Raw genomic sequence first — 20,307 nt, forward strand, 5'->3', positions numbered from 1 at the left:
AAAACCACTTTCCATATGTCACTCTGTTCTGCAAATAACTTATTGGTTTACTATTCAAATCAAAATTTGTTAACATTTTGGATCCTCCAAAACCTTATCCCGAACTTCTTTTCAGGTTTATTTCTTCCCACTCGTAAACACTGCTCAGAAAGGTAGATATGACCACTCCTTGTGCTACATCCCACTGTGTTCCCTTAGTGAATAGAATCCCAGACTTAGAGTCGTAATACCTAGGTTCAAGAACCATCTCCTCCATGTCAATATTTCCTTTAATTTCCCTTCTGTAACAGAAGTCATGCTGACTACTTTCTATATATGTATTACTGTATTTTTTGGACTATAAGATGCATTGGACCATAAGACGCACCTAGGTTTTAGGGGAGGAAAATAGGGGGAAAAAAACCCCACTCCACCACTGCCACCCTCCCGGTGAGCCAGGTAAGCTACATTCAGACTGTAAGATGCACCCCCATTTTCCTCCCAAATTTGAGGGAGGAAAATGCATCTTATAGTCTGAAAAATACGGTATCTGTAATTAATGCAATAATGTTTCCTTTTATAGTTGAGAAAATAGGTCAAGGAAACACAGCTCTTAGGTGCTGGGACCAGGAGTTGGATTTAGATGTGTGTGATTTCAAAGTCCATGTGGTTTTCATTGTACTGCACTGAATTAAAGAGCCCAGAACACCAAAAAGTTGCAAAATATGCATACCATGGACATGATGAGGAGCAGTTACGCTTTGCAAAGATCCATGTACAGTTTTGGGTCGTAGGAAGTTTCTTGCAAATAAGAGAGACTCTCAGTTCCAGCCTATGTAAGACTTTTGGCCTCCTTACTTAGGAACTTCTATTTTCTCTGCCAACTACACCCTGACTCCGCAGCATTTCTGGATTTTTTTTTCCAAATATTTTTTTTCTGAATGAATCTGTACCTTTTCTTATTCATCTCCCCTGAGTTGTCCCTAGGAAAAATTATTTCTTCTAAAACTCAATTTATCCCCAAATTCTGAAAGATTACTAACTGGTTTCATAGATAAACATTCACATGTTAATCTTTTATTTTCTTCATAGTCAAACATTATGATAAGCTTTGGCATACATAATTGTACTTCAGTAATGTACCCCAGGGAGCCTGAGGTTACTGTTAGTTCATACACTGACTAATTCTGAAAGAAACAGTCAATTTTACTCGTGGATATTCAGGCCCTATGGCCATAGTCTTGAAGAGTAGAGGGAAACGAAGGGACTGCTCAGCAAAGAAAACTTTGGATGTGGGCTGAGAAGAGGACGGATCTGAAAAGTTGGTAGAATACAAAGCAGTATGGAAAGAGACTGAAGCCTTAGGTATCAATAAGCCAGTGAGAAATCCTTGGGTCGGATGGAGAAAGGATTTGTGCAAAGGGAAGGCTCTAATATTTATTTTTATTTTTATATTTTTCACCCCTTTGATCATGTTTTCATTCAAAATTAGCTGTCCAAAGTGATTTGACCTTTATGGAATAAACAAATTTAAGTTTATGCCACAGGCATCTTTCCTTCTGTGGTGCGTTTCTCTTCTGTGGGCTTCTTCTCAGCTGCTGGTTTCTTAGTAGCTGCAGCTGTTTTCCCCACCCAGGACTTCTGCTTTGCCATGCTAATTAATGCCTTCTTCCCTTCCTTCCCTACCCCCAGGCTTCCTGCCTGGAACTCCCTTCTCATCTGGTTTGGCGTCTGGCAGGGCTGCTGCCTCATCCACCTGGAATTTGTGGTTCTGGCCTGGTGAAGACTGGTCTTAATGGTGTGGGGTCTTTGCATATGGATTTAGCTTCAACATGATTCTCAGGTTTTTCAGGGGATTCCTCCTCAGGTCTCTGCCATGAATCTTCTTTCATGGTGGTTAAGGGCTCTTTGGATCTCTGGGCTTTTCACGATTCTGCTAAGGTCTGTATTGAGCACCTTGTGCATGAAAGAGTATCTACTAGTATCTCTAGTAGATACTCTTTTTTTACATTTAATTTTTATTATATTTTTCATTACCATTTAGCCCCCTTATACTTCCATCCCCCACAGCAATCACCACAGTATTGGCCATGTCCATGAGTCCTGTTTCCTTTTTGCTCAATACCTCTATCCCATAACTTCACCCCCCAACTAGCTGTCATCTGCTCTCCATCTGTGAATTTGTCTCTGTTTTGCTTGTTAGTTCAGTTAGTTCATTAGATTCCACATATGAATGAAATCATATAGTATGAGTCATTCTCTGACTAGCTTATCTCATTTAGCATAATGTTCTTTAGGTCTATCTGTACTGTTTCAAAGAATAAAATTTTCTTCTTTTTTACAGCTGAGTAGAATTCCATTGCGTCTAAATCGCATAGTGTTTTATCCACTCATCCACTTATGGACACTTGGGACACTTTCATGTCTTGGCGATTGTAAATAATGCTGCAATGAATATGGGGGTGTTTATGTTCTTTCAAATTAGCGTGTTGGGTTCCTTCAGATATAGTCCCAGCAGTGGGAGTGCTGAGTCAAAAGGCAGATCCATTTTAAATGTTTTAAGGGATATCCATACTGTTTTCCATAATGCCTACACCAGTGTGTATTCACACCAACAGTGCAAAGGATTCCCCATTCTCCACATCCTCACCAGCACTTGTTGTTTGTTGATTTATTGATGATAGCCATCTGAAAGGTATGAGATGGTATCTCATTGTGGTTGTACTTTGTATATCTCTAAAATCCACCCATGTCTTTATAGCCAATTAATATTCAACAAAGGAAGCAAGCACAAACAATAGGTTAAAGATAGTTTACTCCATAAATGGTGTTGTGAAAGTTGGGCAGATACATGCAGACAAAATTGAAACTGGACCACCTGCTTACACCACACACAAGAATAAATTCAAAATGGACCAAAGATTTAAATGTCAGACCTGGTTAGACCAGAAATTATAAAAATCCTGGAAGAAAACATAGGCAGCAAAATCTCGGACATTGCACATAGAAAATTTTTATTGGATATATCTCCCCAGGCAAGGGAAACAAAAGAAAAAAAATTAACAAATGGGACTACATCTAACTAAAAAGTTTTTGCATAACAAAGAAAATCATCAAAATAAAAAAACCCACAGAATGGGAGAACATATTTGCCAATATATATGACAGAAGGTTAATATCCAAAATTTATACTTACAAACTCAACAGGAAAAAACAAACAACCCAGTTAAAAAATGGGCAAATGTCCTGAGCATGTTGTAGATACTGTTGAGATTTACGTCAAGTGCCATACAGATCGTCCAACCTGCGGACGCACTTTCAGTCCAAATGCAGACGTGGCCCCTGTGCCTGCCAGGAGCAAGTTTGAAAGTGTTCAGTTTGCTTATGCAGAGTAGTTCCAGGGAGGTTTCTGAAGGCTTTGAGGAGACCATTGTGCTCATTCCAGTTGATCTAAAGTCCCCTGAGTTGGATATGATGATGGTTTCTCATTTTGCCCTTGCCAGCTCTCATTCAGGGAGAGGCATAGACCTCTGTGATATCATTCCAGGCCTTAATCTTCTTAAGAAGCAAATCAACCCCCTTGGTTTTCTTGCAGCCTTCAACTTTATTTTCAGCCACCAAAGGAAGTCAGGAACTTCCTCGGTACTATGACCTTTAGACATGACCGTGCTGGTCAGGCCGAGGCAGCCAGGGCAGAGCAGATGGCGTATCGCTCCTGTGTTGTGTTCACTCTGCAGTGCCAAGAGCACCAGGTTTTGTTTGGTACAAGCATGCAGCTCTCAGGACACGTATTTCCAAAAGCACCCTGGCCAGGACAATGAGTCCCACCACCTTGAACTCTGGGAATTCGAGCCACAGCTCTGCCAGCACCCCAGGACTCAGCCCTAGTCTGATGTCCCACCAATTCACTGACAGCAAAGGGCGGTCTGCTGTTTTTGTGCCAGTTGGTGTGAACAAGGTTCACAATATCTAGTCGAATGGGAGCCTTGAGCACAGCAGGTGAAGTGACATTTTTGCCAGATGATTCCCCTTTCAGAGCGCACTGGTATCAGTGGGCGAGCACATGCCTTGGCGTGGCGTGGAGACAAGAAGGCACACTCCTCTCAGCCTGGTGGCTCCCACAGGAAAAGGAAGCAAAGATCTAATATTTAATCCTAACTTGTTTGTGTTGCTTTGATGTAAACTCCCTACCTGTCCCATGGCCTCAAACCTTAAATAATAGTTGTCCTAGTGACTGATAGTAGCTAGGAAATACAGGTAATAAATATAGAGGACACTTGTCTCCTTTTCCAATCATTAAAGATTTTTTTCATTTGTTTTTAATGAAATTGAGTGTTCTCAGCTGTTATGGAAGCTGATTTCATGAAAGGATGGGGAGATATGTGGTTTGTTCTTTTGGTAAAGCTTTTGATTTTCTGGCAAATAGGCACTCTGGTCATTCTTTTTCAGCCTTGTGGACTCAGAATATGCCTCATAGGATGTTCAGAGGAATGTGTCAAGAACTATGGGGGTTCTGAGATTTTTCATAATTGCAGTTTACAAGTTAGCTTGCCACACTTTTACAGTTGCTAACAGAAGCCAGAACACTCCTAAGTCAGAGATAAAGGACAGTTTGCTCCTCACAAGGATGGCCAGAATATCATAAAGTCCTCATTGTTGCTGCTGCCCTGAGGCCCAGTTCCCACAGGGCCACAGGAACAGGATCAGGTAACAGCAGCTCATGTAATAGATTGTATTACAGGAAAGGAACCATGAGCTAGGAAATCCAAATCCTCTATAACTGGCCGTATGCATGCCTATGCCCTGTATGGCTACTCCTTTGCACTGGAGGGATACACTCTATCTCCCAAGACTGTAAATTAACTTGTTTGCTCTGGAAGGAGACACTGCCTCCATCTTCCAAGGTTGTCAAATGGGCAAATGTTTTCTCAATATACAAACAACTTTAACAGATTATTCCAGAACAAAGGCAGTTAGCACCTTTGGTTGCAACATGTCTACTAAGATGGACCCATGGAGAATTTCCTCCTGACAATATCTACCCATCATTTGTATCACATTTGGCTTCTGGTACACTTTCCCATGAGAATTTCCATTAGTATGAAATTCTGATTAATCTGAATGCCAGAGGCTGGAAACAAGTCCATTCAAATTTTCATCATGCAGCATTTCATTAAGATTATTATCAAAGGGACTACAAACTGCAGAAGGTGGCTTACCTCCAATGACCCAGACTGAACTAGCAAAACAAATCACATCAACCATTGGTGTCTACTTTAGAAAACCAGGTGGCTTTCTTCTTCATCTGTCTATCGATCTTTGCACTGTCCCAAGGCATTAATCCAAGTGCTGTGGGACACATGAACAACTACTACGGTCCACAAGGTAGAAGTCTTGGGCAATTCTGCCATATCTAATAACCCTGGAAAGTGCATCAAGGTTGACTTGAAAACCTTCCAGAATCAGTGTGGTGGTATTGATCAGTTCAGCAGAAGTCGGGGGCTAATTTCGTACAGCCTTTTCTAATCCAGTAATCCTCATTATCATAAGAGAAGTGCCCACAGGGGGACTCATGAATAACTAATCAGCTGTTCCTTCCGGTAGCTTCCCCAAATAACCAAGGTAGTCTCAAATGGCAAGATCTACACAATGTCTTAAGGCTACATGGCCTATGGGTGGTATTTTCCTTGAACTCTTGAATGTCTTTTATTAAAAATCTTTAAAGTGGATGTCCTCATATTTTGGTAAAGGAGGTTGGTTAAGCCATACCTTCCACATAACAACAGTCCCTACTGCATACACTCTGCCTCTGGAAAGAAAGTATTGTTTAAAATTACTGTCCTCATCTCCCAAGGAAGAACTAAAAGGTGGTTGGTAAACTGTAGGTTTCAAAGTTAAGTTCAAATAATCGAGTTTGGTTCTTGTTTCCAGAGGGGCTCTCTGTCTTACTTGTCTGTGCCACCAGAAGGTGGCATTTGTTCACCCATGGAACAATAGAGAGAACACTATAAGAATGAAAGTGGGGAGGATATCTGGAGGTATGAACAGATGCTTTACCTAGCAGGTGTAGCATTTGGGGTCATGCCCTGCTGTTTTCATAGACTTCTTGGTCAGCTAAGGACAATTATGGTCAAATCATTGTAAAGACATCTGGCAGGAGATGGCAGATATGTCACTAAGTTAACTTCTGATAGTCACAACAACTTAGGAATGCTATCCTAAAGCATTTTTGTTCTTTAAAATAGGCCCCAGGGGTGGTTCTGAAAAACAAATATCAATAGCATGCCTTCCTCCTCTATACCCATCTCTCCCCCTTATGTTATTATCCTTCACCACCACAGAAACCTTATGTCCTATCAGGAGTGATAACTCCACCTTTTGTGCAATCATCACATAATCTCGTTTGGACATTTAATTCAAATGTGTCAGCTGTAAGTATAATAAGGGCATTTTTACAAAACTTACAGAAACTCAATACAACCCCGCATTTGGTCCATGAGGCCTCTGTAGAGGGGTCAGTCAGTGATCAGTGTGTAATTACTGAGTAACTGTTACCCTTGTGCTCTAGGATTTTGTCAGTCCGACAGAAGCAGAGCTAAGTCCCACTATCTTAAGTTGGTTTTTCACTCTAGACTGCAAAACCAAGCGGAGGTGTCCATGCCAAGTAGAGATGTGGTTTCTGTTAGGGAAAGAAAGACACACCATGCCCAGGAATGGTCAAGCTGGAATCTCAGATTTGTAAAATAGATTTGTATATACAGCAGCTCTGTTATCGTTACCCAATAGCTGAGAAGAGCAATGATCTGCTTCTGAAGATGGACTGGGAGAAGGGGGAGAGGTAGGGAAAGGAATTTTTTAAGTTTATTTTTGAAGGAGCCACTTCCACACTCAACCTCTGTAGATGCTTGTGGATGGTAGAAGAGGTGGAAGATCTATCAAATACTTTCACTACAATCACAGATTCAAATGGCTTTTGTGATAATAGTTCAACTTTTAGAGTGAAATTGGCCCTGAAAGGAAAAAAAAAAGTGAACAAGCTTTGATTCAAGGTCTCAGTGGTATGTCTGGATTAGGTGGATCGGACCAGACCAGCAACACTGTAACCCGAGAGAGTGTCAGCAGTGCCCACGTGCCACTGATGACTTTGAGAGGTCAGAGATATGATGTAGGCAGTCTCCCAGGACTAGGTAGGAACATGACTCCTGCAATATGGCTTTTTTTTTTTTTTTTGGCCAAAATACAAATGGGAGAGCCTTAGGCAGAAATCACAGTCTGAGAAGTAATGGTGTCCTCTGCACCAGAAACATAGGGTCCTTTACTTTGTATCCAGTTGATAATGGTATATGCATTGTCTGTCCAATAGGGGGATGGATCTAGGCAGTGGTCGTGGTGATCTGGGTAGTGCAGACTTGATGAGCAGCTTGCCTCCAATAGGGCATCTGCATGAATGACTCAGTTTAATCATCATTTGCATTTTTTCACAGTTCACAGCCCTAAAGAGTGTATGTTTCATTTTATAATCTGTAGTTTTCAAAGTGGCAGACTAGACAGCTAGACAAGAGAACAGTACAAGAGTAAGTAATTATGTAAGGTTCATCAAGGAGAATATTAACTAGAACTATGACATTGGTTTTGAGTTCTGCCCATTGAGTTCACAGACCAATGTCTATTTTAGATTTTGTGTGGCTAATGCAGAGTTTGAACTGCCATAGTAGACTAGAGGATGCCATCATTTAAACAGGCTTATCTGTTTAGAGAAAAATTTGAATTGATAGTGCATTGAACCAGAGGTTTCGTCTGAGACAGTGGAGTAGGGGATAGTTTTCCCCCAAAAGAAGATGTTGCTTTTCCCTGTAAAGCTGAGATGTTTTTGGAGCCAGGTTAGGAATTCCCTTCAAAATGCCACTCTCATTTGACTGACAAGGCTTATAGGCCCGCCCCCCACTTTCTTAATAATCAGTGGGCCCATGGTGACCCACCCGAAATGAGTTTTATTTGACAAGAACCCAGTAGTAAAAGAAGAGCTGTTTTTCAGAAGTAGCCTTGCCATTCATAATGGCTTCCTGTTGCCAGAAACTCCAAATAGCCTCCAAATAGTCATGGACACTGATATCTCAAAGGAGTCATTAAGGTTACAGGGGAGAAAGGTTGTGATACTTCTCTACAAAATGATCTTCCCAGCTGGGAAAATCCCCTTAGATATTCACAAGCATTTGTAGTAGAAGGTAGTAGCACATCAATACTAATTATATATTGAACTGTAGAGTACTCAGCAACCGTACATTGATTTTGCCCTAAAGACCCTGCCCGACGGGCCACATTATCTTCTGTTCTCCATTGTGAACTCTACTCCAAGCACATCTATTTGATTTGGGAATTGAATAGTCCACAGCACTGCCTGGAATAGAGACTTAGGCGCCAATATCTACTAGTCACACAGTTCTGAATGCCTCCTGTTGCCTAACTCTCCAGCGTATTTAGAGAGCCCAGTATGGCTCTTGGTCCCCACGCGGGTCAGAGAGGCTTTAGTCCCACCCCTAATCCTTATCTTTAAAGTATCTGAGGTCAGGTTGGTGGATGAAGGGAGAAATCAGGAAACACAAATGCAGAAAATGGCTTCACATCAGCAAGAAAAGCGTGCTCACTTTTCATTTTGAGCAGTGCAGTGGCTGATTTCAGGAATTTTTCTTAGATATCTTCAAGTCAGTTTCTCCTGCTCTAGTAAGTCAACTTTGGCAGCATTGTAAACTCTAGCTGGGGCAGCAAAAGCAGAAATATTAGTCAGTGCTTCATTTATGGTTTCCAATGGAAATTTATTTCAATGAAATAACACCAGGAGGGCTGATCCTCTACTGCAGCAGCCGGAATGCACTACCAAAAATTCTAAGGCCTTTTCATGTTATCTCCAAATGGGTCTGTGGTCGGCATTGCATGCAGCCGAGGAGTCTGTGCGGTTAGGTGGTCCTGCCATTGTCATTCTTTCTCATCAAGCATTATTTCCCTGCCCTCACCTCTGAAGTGAACCAAACATTAAACAGTTAGTTCTTTACATAGTGGTTATACACTCACCTGTTTACCTGTCAGTGTAGGTAAGCATCTGTGTAACTTCTCTGAAGGTGGGCAGACATTTCCGCCCTCGCTTGCTGGTAGAAACCTTAATACTAGCTGTTACTATGGTGCGTGCCTGAGACTGACTGCCAAATTGTTCAGAAATTTCTCTACCTGGAAAAGAGTAGTATACACAGCATTTCGTGAGATTCTACAATACTTTCAAGTTAAAAACTCAAACTTCCACAGTTTCACGTATACAGGCAGAAGTCAAAAGATGCCTTGCTCTTCGTTTATTGCTCACAGCAATGGGAGTAGCTGGAGGATCAGCCTCGCAGCACTCCCCTGAGCCCCAGTTCCCACATGGCCCAGTGAGGAGCGCGAGACACCAGCTGCCCATGCTGCGCCTAATCGGAGAGGAACACTGAGTTTAGGAAACCCTGACCTTTCATCTCCATAGCGGGTACATCCTTATCTTCCCAAATTGTAAGCAAACATGTACTTCGTTCTAGAAAGAGATGCTATCTCTCTCTCTTCTAAAGGCGTTTGCCCCATAAATCTTTGAAAATATAGTTCAGAACAATGGCTCTATAGGCAAGAGTGAAAACACACAGAGAGCCTTGGAGAATTGTCTCGCAGCTGCCCAGAACGAAACTTCTTGATCCTGTCGGCACCAGCTTCTCCTCAGCAGCCTGCAGTGTGTTACTCCATGGGCCAGGAATTCCACGATGGCTCTGAAGGGGGTTGATTGTCGCCCCACCCATGGGCAGGGAGAAAGTGTCAATAATACAGGGATTAGATAAATATGGCCCTTGGTAGCAAAGGAAAGAAAATAGAGAGAAAAACATTTATAACTATGAAATATGAACTCTGTAATTTTTTTTTCAGTAAAAATTATAGCATCCTATATTGGATGTAATTATTTCTAAACAATGAAATGAATATCAGGCAATAAATCTTATAAGCTGAGGCTGATTAGAAGATTTATTTATATAGATATATAGGGGTGGGCAAAAATAGGTTAATAATAATAAATAATACACTAATAAATAAATATTAATGCAAGAATAAATTGCATTTATTTTTCACATACTCACAACTGTAAACCTACTTTGCCCACCCTGTATATCAAATAGACACTTAAGCAAAATTTGGGGTTGGGTGTGGATAAAGAAAAATATACCCTAAGAAATCGTTAATGAATTCTTTAGAATTTTAGACACTGAAATGCTTATAAACAGTATAATCTTTTTAAAATATCAGTATGGAAATTTAAGTTTTTAAAGGGACATAGAGCACTATGATAAATTTACTGTTCACTGCTGGTTAATCAGGTTTCTACAAGAGTAGAGCTAAGAGGCACGTTTTTCTGCTCCACTACTAATAAATGAAGAGGCAAAAATTTTACCTTCTGCATAGACCAGGACAAGTGTAACATTAGAGTTCAGGTTATAAGAAGGTAGGTGAGACTGCTGAAGTAGGAATAAACTTGACCCAAATAAAGCATTAGAATTATAGATTCAAAACTTTGGCAGTTGAATGATATTTTAAAGAACATCGCATTGTATGTGTGTCAAATTGTATTCTCTATGCATAAGAAATTGGAATTAAATTCACTGACTCTATTTATGAACATAGTATTGCTCATTTTTAAGAGCACCTTATGCTCATCTGAAGATAAACCTTGCATGTTACACAATATAATACAAAACATTAAAAGCAGTTTTAAGTTTTACGTCTTCTGTAATTTCCTACCATATTATCGAACAACCACGGATTTAATGTTTTATGACAGAGAAAAAATGCCATCTATCTTCTTATAATAACCATATTATCTCGTGTGTGATGAAAGATTTTTAAAAAGTATACTGTGGTTTAACAATAAAATAGCATTTTTTTCTGTAATTTTGCAAGCGATTGACAACTTAATATATACATGTAGGTGTATAGGCATGAACATGGTCTTATGTATATGTTTCTATACATACATGCACATATGTGTTATTTATTAAATCATACTCAGTTTTATTTTAATGCTGCAACAAAATATCAAATGCGTACACCATATTAAAATAGGCATTAGTAATAAGTTTATACATTGTATCATTATTCTATTACATTTAAACATTATTATTCAGATTATGCCATATCAGAAACAAAGGAAGCCTAAAGATAGCACTAACTCTTGCTTTAAAGCAAAATAATTACTAGAACACTGATATCTAACAAAAGTCTTTTATTCCCAGGTAATATACAAATTGCATTTAAGATCTATAATGACAAGTGAAAACAGTAATGCATGATACGTGATACATTTTACTAATGCAAAAGCAGCAGAAATATAGTGCCATCAGAAAGCTAAGCATAATTGTTCTATTGGCAGGAAAATTGAATTTTTCAAGTAGAAGAGCATTTTCTTTGAAATCAGTCCACCAAAATCACTGTCTTCAAGCTCTAAAAAGGATGTGACTATCCTTGATACCTTTCTCCTGTCGGTTTTTATTAGACATTGTAAATTTATGACATTATTTAAAATTGGAGGGTTGCTTAATTTTTATTGTAATGTTAATTTGTGCACAGTCCCAAAGGAAAATAATTTATATTTATAAAAAGATCTGTACATGGCCCTGGCTAGTGTGGCTTAGTAGATTGAGCTCTGGCCTGTGAACCAAAGAGTCACCCGGTTCGATTCCCACTAAGAGCACAAGCCTGGGCTGAGGGCCAGGTCAGGTCCCCAGTAGGGGGCATGTGAGAGGCATCCACACATTGATATTTATCTCTCTCTCTCTTTTTCCCTCCCTTCCCCTCTCTCTAAAAATAAATAAATAAAATCTTAAAAATATATTTGTATATGGATAATGTTTTGGTTGGTAAATATAAGGACAGTAAGCAATATCTATTTTAAACTTGAACTCCTACATCTTGTTTTTTGTTAATAAATCACTAAAAAGGGGACCACTCAATGTCTGCTATGTTAACTTTTTTTTTAACCTGGAGATTAGAAAATAGAAATAAAATTGTCTGCCACATGTACTTATTATTCCTTTTATGTTGTAGTTAGAGTGTGTTCTCTTTGCCTCTTACTCTTTTTTATGCCTGTTTTGTTCACCTTGTATCTCTTCTTGGTCTTGTTTCTCCAACACACACACACACAAACCCACTCACACAGTAATTGTATACTCAGGCATTTTCCATTAAAATGGCTCTTTTCCTGGGAAATAAATATATCATTTCATTAATATACATGTTCAAATTAATCTAGGAGATTATTTACCAAGATGGCCAATTTTCTGAGTTATTTTTCTGGTGAGAGTCCAGATGAGTAAGTCGGAGAATGTCATCGGTGGGGCAGAGCAAACAAAGCCCTGTGGATAGACATCTAGTTTATTACTTTCTCCTTCAATTACTAAACTCTGAGCCTCATGATTTCCTCATACACTGCTGATTAAAGTGTCTTTATATTCCTTCCTGATTTACTCTGTGAACATTTGTAGATTATTGATTGAGTGCATTCTATATGTCAGGCATCCGACTAGGTTTTTGGAATAAAATGTTAATCACAGTGGACATGGTCTCCCCTCCCCAGTGAACTTACTGTCTGATAGGGAAAGAAGGCAATTAAACACATATCTACATCTCTATATAAATACAACCTTATCAGAATAATGACTGCCTAAGGAGCATTTGGCTCAATAAAAACATTAAATTGGGTGATTGCCCAGAAATGGGAAGATTTATCTGACCAAATAATGGTTAAATTGACCTCTGAAAGATGAGTAAAAGTTCAAAAAGGGAGAGTAGGATTTTGGGACAGAGGGTGTAGTATATGCAAAGGCCGCGGCTGAAGGGAACGCAGGTGAAGAAATCAGAAGGCAGTAGTAACTGGAGAGGAAAGAGTGCTTTGAAATAAGCCTGTAGAGACAAGTAGGGCCAGACTGCGCAGGGATTTATACGCAATGCTAAGAGAGTTTGGTTTCATTCTTAGGGCAATAGAAAGTTGCTGTTGTTTTGTTATTTTTAGAAGCTGGGGGTACATGTAATCGGACTTGAGGTTTGAAAATATAGCATGCTGTCTGGCTGTTGTATAGGGAATGGAATCGAAGGTTGTCCCAGCAAGAAATTTTAAATTGGATTGTTCTAGTGGTGATGGAAATGGAGAAAAGTAAATTAATTTTAGAGATTATGTAGGTGGAAAACACCACAGGATTTGCCGGATTAAATAAAGTGGGGCTGGTCACATGTAGGGTTATAAGCAGCAGAGTGGGGGGTGGGGGGAAAGGTACAGAGAATAAGCAGCATAAATGGTAGGTAGAAAATAGACAGGGGGAGGTTAAGAATAGTGTAGGAAATGTAGAAGCCAAAGAATGTATATGTATGACCCATGCACATGAACTAAAGTGGGGGAATGCAGGTGGGAGGGGGTGTGCAGGGCACAGGGGAATAAAGGTGGGGAATGGGACAATTGTAATAGCATAATCAGTAAAATATATATTTAAATAAATAAATAAATAAAGTGGGACTGGGTGAGAAAAATCAGATTCATAAATGACTTCTGAATATCTGGCTTTTACCATTTTCTAGTTATGTCTGCTTAGGTAACAGGTCATTCCAACGCTTGGTAGTTTAAATACCAATAATAGTTATCTTTCTCAGGTATCTGCACATAAGGCAGGACCTAGCAGGGACAGCTCCTCTTCGTATATTTGGAAGCTGCCGGGCAGTTCCAAGGCTAGGACGGCAACTGTTTCTCTTATTCTCATGTCTGCAGTTTGATGCTGACTGACGCTAACATGTGTTAGAGCTCTAGCCAGAACTTCTGCTTGTGGACTGTCTGTGTAGGTGCCTGACTTCTCCAGCCAAATTTCTTAGTGTGGAAAAGCGACTGCTTTTCAAGGGCAAACACTGAGGGAGAGTGACAAGCAGAAGCTCTGGTGCCTTTTATGACTTTGCCTGGAAATCAGCCAGCCTCAACTCTACCATGTTATATTCCTTAGCAACAAGTCAGTAAGGTCAACCTCTTTTCAAGATGGGTGGGGTCAAAGAATCCATGGCCATGTTTAAAAGCAGTATAGGTAACTCGACTGCAGACAGACCCTCTACTGAGAGAAAAGCACTAGCAAAAGATGACACTTGGAAAAAATTACTTTTTTCTTCTGTTGATCTTTAAGCAACTATTCTGCAACTTTTGCTTTTTCAGGAATTTGTCTCTTACCTCTAAACCTATCTTCCAAAACCTATATAACCTTGACTTCTCCTCTAAGTCATAGTATCTGTAGCTTTTTGTTGTCCTTAGGGTGTCTCAACATCATCTCCAACTTAAATTATTTAAAATCAAACACCTTATTTTCCCTCAAAATATCTCTCAATTTTTTTTCCAGTTAATGGCAAAATCATTCTGGTACAAACTCTAGGACTTATTTTTTACTCATTTCCCTCAGTACCAACTGCAGTCAATTGCCAGATATGGCCACGTCCACCTTAATCACAATAGTCTGTCTGGACAAGTGACCTTTTTGCAAATCATAGAATAAATCAGCTCATTTTCTCCTTAGTATTTTGCCCTTGGGGTTTGCTTCCTCTGGAATAATTTTCCCAGAAACATGACTGGTTTCTTTTACTCATTTATTTCTCTGTTTAGGCTCCTATGACCGGTATTGGTAATGTGCTTCTCCATACTAATCATTCTCTTTTACCCTTTTAAAATTCTTGTTAATAAGATGAGTAAGTTCTGGGGATCCACTGTACGGTGTGGTGACTGTAGTTAATAATACTGTGTAATTAACTGTAGTTAAGATCGAGCCCCAGAGACGTTAGAGTGCATGCCCACATAGCTCAAAAGTGGAAGGACTGAATTTCAAACCCCAGTCTTCCTCACTTCGCGGCCTGTGTTACTCACCGCTTGTGCAATGGGAAGTTATACCAATGCGCGGGGCTGTCTACCAATCTGGCTGAAAGCGCTGCTGGCACAGGCAAATCTCTCCCTGATGAGGCTCTCATCCTGGAAAGCACTGTCATACTTGGAGATATTATGATCCCTCAGAACCTAACTTCATAGATAAAAACTTCTGAAGTCATCTGTTCTCAAAACTAACCCAAGTTTTGTATCAGGGACACCGTATCTAAATTTTAGTTTCTTTTTTTAAGTTGTCAGACTCTGCTTAATAGTATAAGGTATTCAGCACTGGATGTCTCCCTAATTTGGCTTTATCATGTCGCAGTGCAATGCTTTTGTAGCACATTTCTGCTCTTATTAACATTGTTACGGTGTTCAAAGGAGTGGTGTAAGGGCCTGGTCTTCCCTCTCTGTCGACGGGATACAAAGCTCCTCTTTCTGTATGTTATTCAGAAAGGTGACCTATCCAGGGTGGAGAGGAGGAACAATAGGTGCTCTCTGTTTTCTTTCTTTCTTTCTTTCTTTCTTTCTTTCTTTCTTTCTTTCTTTCTTTCTTTCTTTCTTCCTTCCTTCCTTCCTTCCTTCCTTCCTTCCTTCCTTCCTCCCTTCCTCCCTTCCTCCCTTCCTCCCTTCCTTCCCTTCCTTCCCTTCCTTCCCTTCCTTCCCTTCCTTCCCTTCCTTCCCTTCCTTCCCTTCCTTCCCTTCCTTCCCTTCCTCTTTTTCTTTCTCTTTCTTTCTTTCTTTCTTTCTTTCTTTCTTTCTTTCTTTCTTTCTTTCTTTCTTTCTTTCTTTCTTTCTTCTTTCTTTCTCTCTTTCTTTCTTTCAATGAGGGAACTAAACTGAATGTAAGAACAGCACAGATTTAAAAATAGTGCTATTAGATATAAAGTCATATTGTCTCAAAGTTCCAGTTAGCAATATTGGAGTTGGCAAGGTACTGAAATCATACACTCTACTATAGTAGATGTGCAGAACAGCACATCTATAGTAGAGCAAGCATTGTGTAAAAGAGAAATGGGATCAAATCTCTAATCCACCACTTTCGAATCATGTGACCAGGGGGAAGGTTGTTACTGGCTTAATTAAGCAGTGGTAAAGTTCTCAAGGATATAATTTAGAATCACACTTTAAAACAAATACTGATACTCTGCTCCTACCCATAGACATTTTAATTTAATTGCTTTAGTGTGGGCATTGCATTGAAAATGAAACTGTTAAGGTTGGGGCCTCAGCACCAATATTCGTAAAATGTTACAAGATAATTCTGAGGTACCAACAAGGTTGAGAATCGATGACTTCGTCTAGTGTAGCCTAAAGTTTAATTTCCTCATCTGGAGTACTTGCCCCCACAGTGGCTGTGAGAGCGTGAGTTTGCTGCTATGGGCGTGTACTTCCTGGCACCTAATAAGAACATTAGCTGAGAGAGGTGGTGCCATCATTGTAAATCCTCCTCCTGTGGCTACCTGTAGCCTTAGTTCATTCATTCATTTATTCAGCAAGCATTTGCTGTGAATTCTCTGTTTGCCAGTCACTGTTCCGGGCTCTGGAGATAAAATGGTTAACAAAGAAGTCACGTTCTTCTTGGAGAACTAATGTTGGGCAGGAGACACAAGCAAATACAGGAATAGAGAGTATTCGCAGGATAAATATTGTGGAGAAAAACTAAGAGAATGACAAGCTGCTATTTTGGATGCTATGGTCAGAGAAGTCTTCTGTGAGGTGCCGTTTACGTGGTGTGCTGGGATGTGGGGAGCAAATGCTCATCACCTGAGGAAGCACCAGCCCACGCAGTGACAACAGCAGGTAAAAATGTGCTGACGCTAGGTTATCAATGTTTGTATGATGCACTTTCATAATATATGTAAATTAAATGTTCCATCTGTCTCTGGTTTTTAAAAACCTACTATTTATCTTTTTTTGAATGACAGTAAAATTTTATGCATTACTTCACTTGGTTTTTTGATATCATGATAAAATCATTATCAACAAGGCATTATTACTCCTATTTGATAGAAAGGGACAATGAGACTTATTAATATGTAGTGACTTGTTAGGGTCCTGTAATGCGGGGAAGAGTTGGAATGAAAAATTAGGCTTAAAGTTTTCCTCTTCTCTAGAGTCATGGAAATGTGTGGTCTTTGAACTCTTTTCTTATATATGTTCATAATGGTAATTATATTTTCACCTGTCAACAAATATTTGAAAACATATCTGATCTGTGATTATATTCACTCAACTACACCAAGATTAAATTATATACGCAGAGGAATGACAGTTTAGGAGGGATATATAAGGGGGAACCCCCCAAACTGTATTTATCTTCTGGAGGGTGGGTCCTTGTAGTACAGGCATTCCCCACGAGGTGAGTGTTTTAGGAACCCATCTGTATCAGTGCACCAGCTGGTGGTGTTGTGAGAGGCTGTTTTTGTCTTCAGTGATTTTTTTAAACTTTTTAAATGCAGTTCCCATTTCATCCTGGGTGATTTACAAGATAACCTGCTCACACCTCATTGAGTGTTCAGCAGTTTTTGACCAAAAATGCCATGACCCCCTATGCCCCACCCTAACTACTCACCTGATCTCACCCTGGGCAAAAATTTTTTTTTGCTTCCACGGATGAAAAGTGTCCTCAAAGGGAAATGTTTTGCAGATATGGAAGAGGTGAAACAAAAAAATGACAGAAGCACTAAATGGCATCAAAATCGATGAGTTCAAAAACTGTTCTGAGCAGTGGGAAAAAGCATGTTGATTGGTAGGGGTATTGCAGCAAATGGGGAGTACTTTGAACGCGACTGAAGTTTAAACATGTAAGAATAAATACAGTATAAATTTTTATAAATAAATTCCATTTTTTGGTTCCCCCTCATACTTAGTAGGTATAAAATTAATGAGAAAATATAAATACAGAGAAATGAATTTCATATATTAACAATTGATAGAGGAAATGGAAATCAGTAGATGTAATATCAATTGATATTTAATACACATTGATAATTCTAGATGGATAAGTATCATAAGACTTTTGGAGTGTGCATAACTTTATCTGCCCATATTTCCTGGCCCCAAGATGACCACACATACACAAACACACCCCACTTTAGGGAGTTAGTGTAGCCTTTGCTTAAGAGAACAGACTTTGAGGTGAGATAGGTACAGGTTTCATTTCCTGCTTAACCCAGTAAGAATGTGTATGACCCTAGAGAAATTATGTATAAGCCTCAGTCTCCTGAGCTATAGCACAGAAACAAGGAAACCCATTTCACACAATTATTGCACATACATCAACATTTTGGCTTAATGCCCAAACTGTAGAAGTCCTAACCCCCTATTTGCTTGGTTTGACAGGATGACCTTAGTCCTTCTTTTCTATTTCACGAGGAGAGAGAGTGGAAAATTGCTGAACAGGGTGCACTAGATTGAACCTGATAACCTAGCAAAGCAGAATCATCCCTACAAGACTCAGAGCATTTAAATAAATGGCCACACTGCCAGAGAGGTCACAAAGAAACATCACTGTGAAAGTATTCCTCACTCGGATGATAAAACTAGAGGCACTAGAGAGAAGATGTGGGTGAGAAATGTTTCCCATCGATAATCTTAATTCATTGACGGGCAGCTCTATATGAAGGGGCTCTGTGGCAGAAAGAAGTACTTCTCAAGCTTGAATGTGCAGATTGGAGAACTTAATAAAAGCAGGTTTTGACTCAGTGGGGGTGGCCTGGAGCCTGGAGGCCACCTTCCAAAAAGGCTTTCCTGGGATGTAGACACTGCTGCTTTGCAAATCACAAAAGTTTAAAAGAACATAGACTTCAAAAAGCAAATGTATACAGTTTCCAGGTATTTCAGGAAATTGAGTAACATCCTGAATCCAGGCTCCTCGTGCCATAGCATGAGCTGATCCTGAGTATCATCTGCTTATTTGATCTTTGCCCTACAATGCAAAGTCATTGAATGGAAAAGAATTTTACTTGGCATCATTTCTGTCATCATGAAAGTATATCAGTTATAGAATGGGGAAGAATGTAATGTTACCTATTGTTTTTCAAATAGCTGTCCTTTCCTCCACATTTCTTTTCCTCTCTACACCAGAGACGTACAGCGGAGACATCACCCCCCAAAGGGCTGGCAATCATCGAAAGAATTTTGATCTATCTTAGATAAGGGCAGTTTAACCCCATGGTAAAATTCTATGGTCACTTGTTGCATTTTGATGGGAATAATATCATTGATGTTTTATTTCTCCCATGAATTTTAATGGGGAATAAACCATTAATGACAAAACTGACTTCAATGACCTTGTGAAAATTATGCATTTAAAAATTGACAAGTGCTTTCTTGTCTTTTTTTTTAAACTATGCTTATTTCACATATATTACTCTTATGAATTCATTTTGAAGGCAACTGTCAGCAGCGATGGTCTGTCAGGTTGTAAGAGCATGTTAAAAGATAGAAGTCTCCCACCGGGCACAGTTGGGCTCAGTTCTGAAGGATGTCTGCTCTGAGGACTCCTCTTCAGATATACCTTCTTGCAAGACTGTCAGGAGGTGGGAAGGGAGGGCGGAATCAGTAAGATCTCAGCTTACTTGGAGTATTATAGTGTCAAATTACTCTGTTAAAAGGGAATTAATAAAGACTTTGCATCTGTAATTAATGCTTTCTATATACACCTTTTTTCTTCTTTTGAGGAATTCCAAGTTACCTGTTTCACAACACCAATGTAACCAAAACATACATTCTGCTCACCTGCTCATAAGTCCGTTTGAAGATTCCCCAGGCAAACACCAAACCATCGCATCCAGTTTGCAAGGTTCACATTAAATGCACGAAGACCAAAGGCTCTCATTTCCATAGGTGCTGCCTGGGAATGCCTGGGCAGATTGAGACCTAGAAATAGACTGACACTAGGCAGGTCTGTGTGAGTCAGTTCATTTGAGAAAGCCCAAACTTCCTCTTTTCAAGTCCCTGGGTGTTTCTCCAGCGTAGCAGCCAAATCACTCTGTCTTTAATGATTTGGAAGTATGCCAGCTCGTCTCTCCTCCAGACTTGGCCGCTGAAGAGAGTACAGAGGCTTCATGCCATCTGAGTGCGAGGAAATCAATGGCACAGCTGAATAGCATCAGGGTAATGATGGTATCTCATTGCTCTCTCAATCTATTATTTGGGACAGAAATAGAGCAGAGGATTTTCCTGGCATTTCAATTATAAGAATTAGAAGGAAAACATGAAAAATATAGGGGAAGAGAGGAGAAAGTTTTGGAGAAAAATCCAGAGTGCATTTAACTTTCTCTTTTCCCATGAGATAATACAATGTTGCAACTAGAGACTTCTTTTTGTTTTAAAACATTTCCTAAATGTTTTAAATTTTTAAACATATTAAGTGGAATTAT

The 20,307-nt window shown here is 39.6% G+C and overlaps 1 protein-coding gene and 1 pseudogene across 2 annotated transcripts in view; one reads left to right on the top strand and one right to left on the bottom strand.

Annotated features, from left to right (window-relative positions):
- CSMD3 (CUB and Sushi multiple domains 3) overlaps positions 1-20,307 on the top strand; it is an 885,055-nt gene that overhangs the window by 386,339 nt on the left and 478,409 nt on the right. The window lies entirely within an intron of this gene.
- LOC112315612 (large ribosomal subunit protein uL4-like) lies at positions 1,516-9,427 on the bottom strand (annotated as a pseudogene).

This window comes from Desmodus rotundus, chromosome 8 (genome assembly GCF_022682495.2).
Source record: "Desmodus rotundus isolate HL8 chromosome 8, HLdesRot8A.1, whole genome shotgun sequence".
NCBI lineage: Eukaryota > Metazoa > Chordata > Mammalia > Chiroptera > Phyllostomidae > Desmodus > Desmodus rotundus.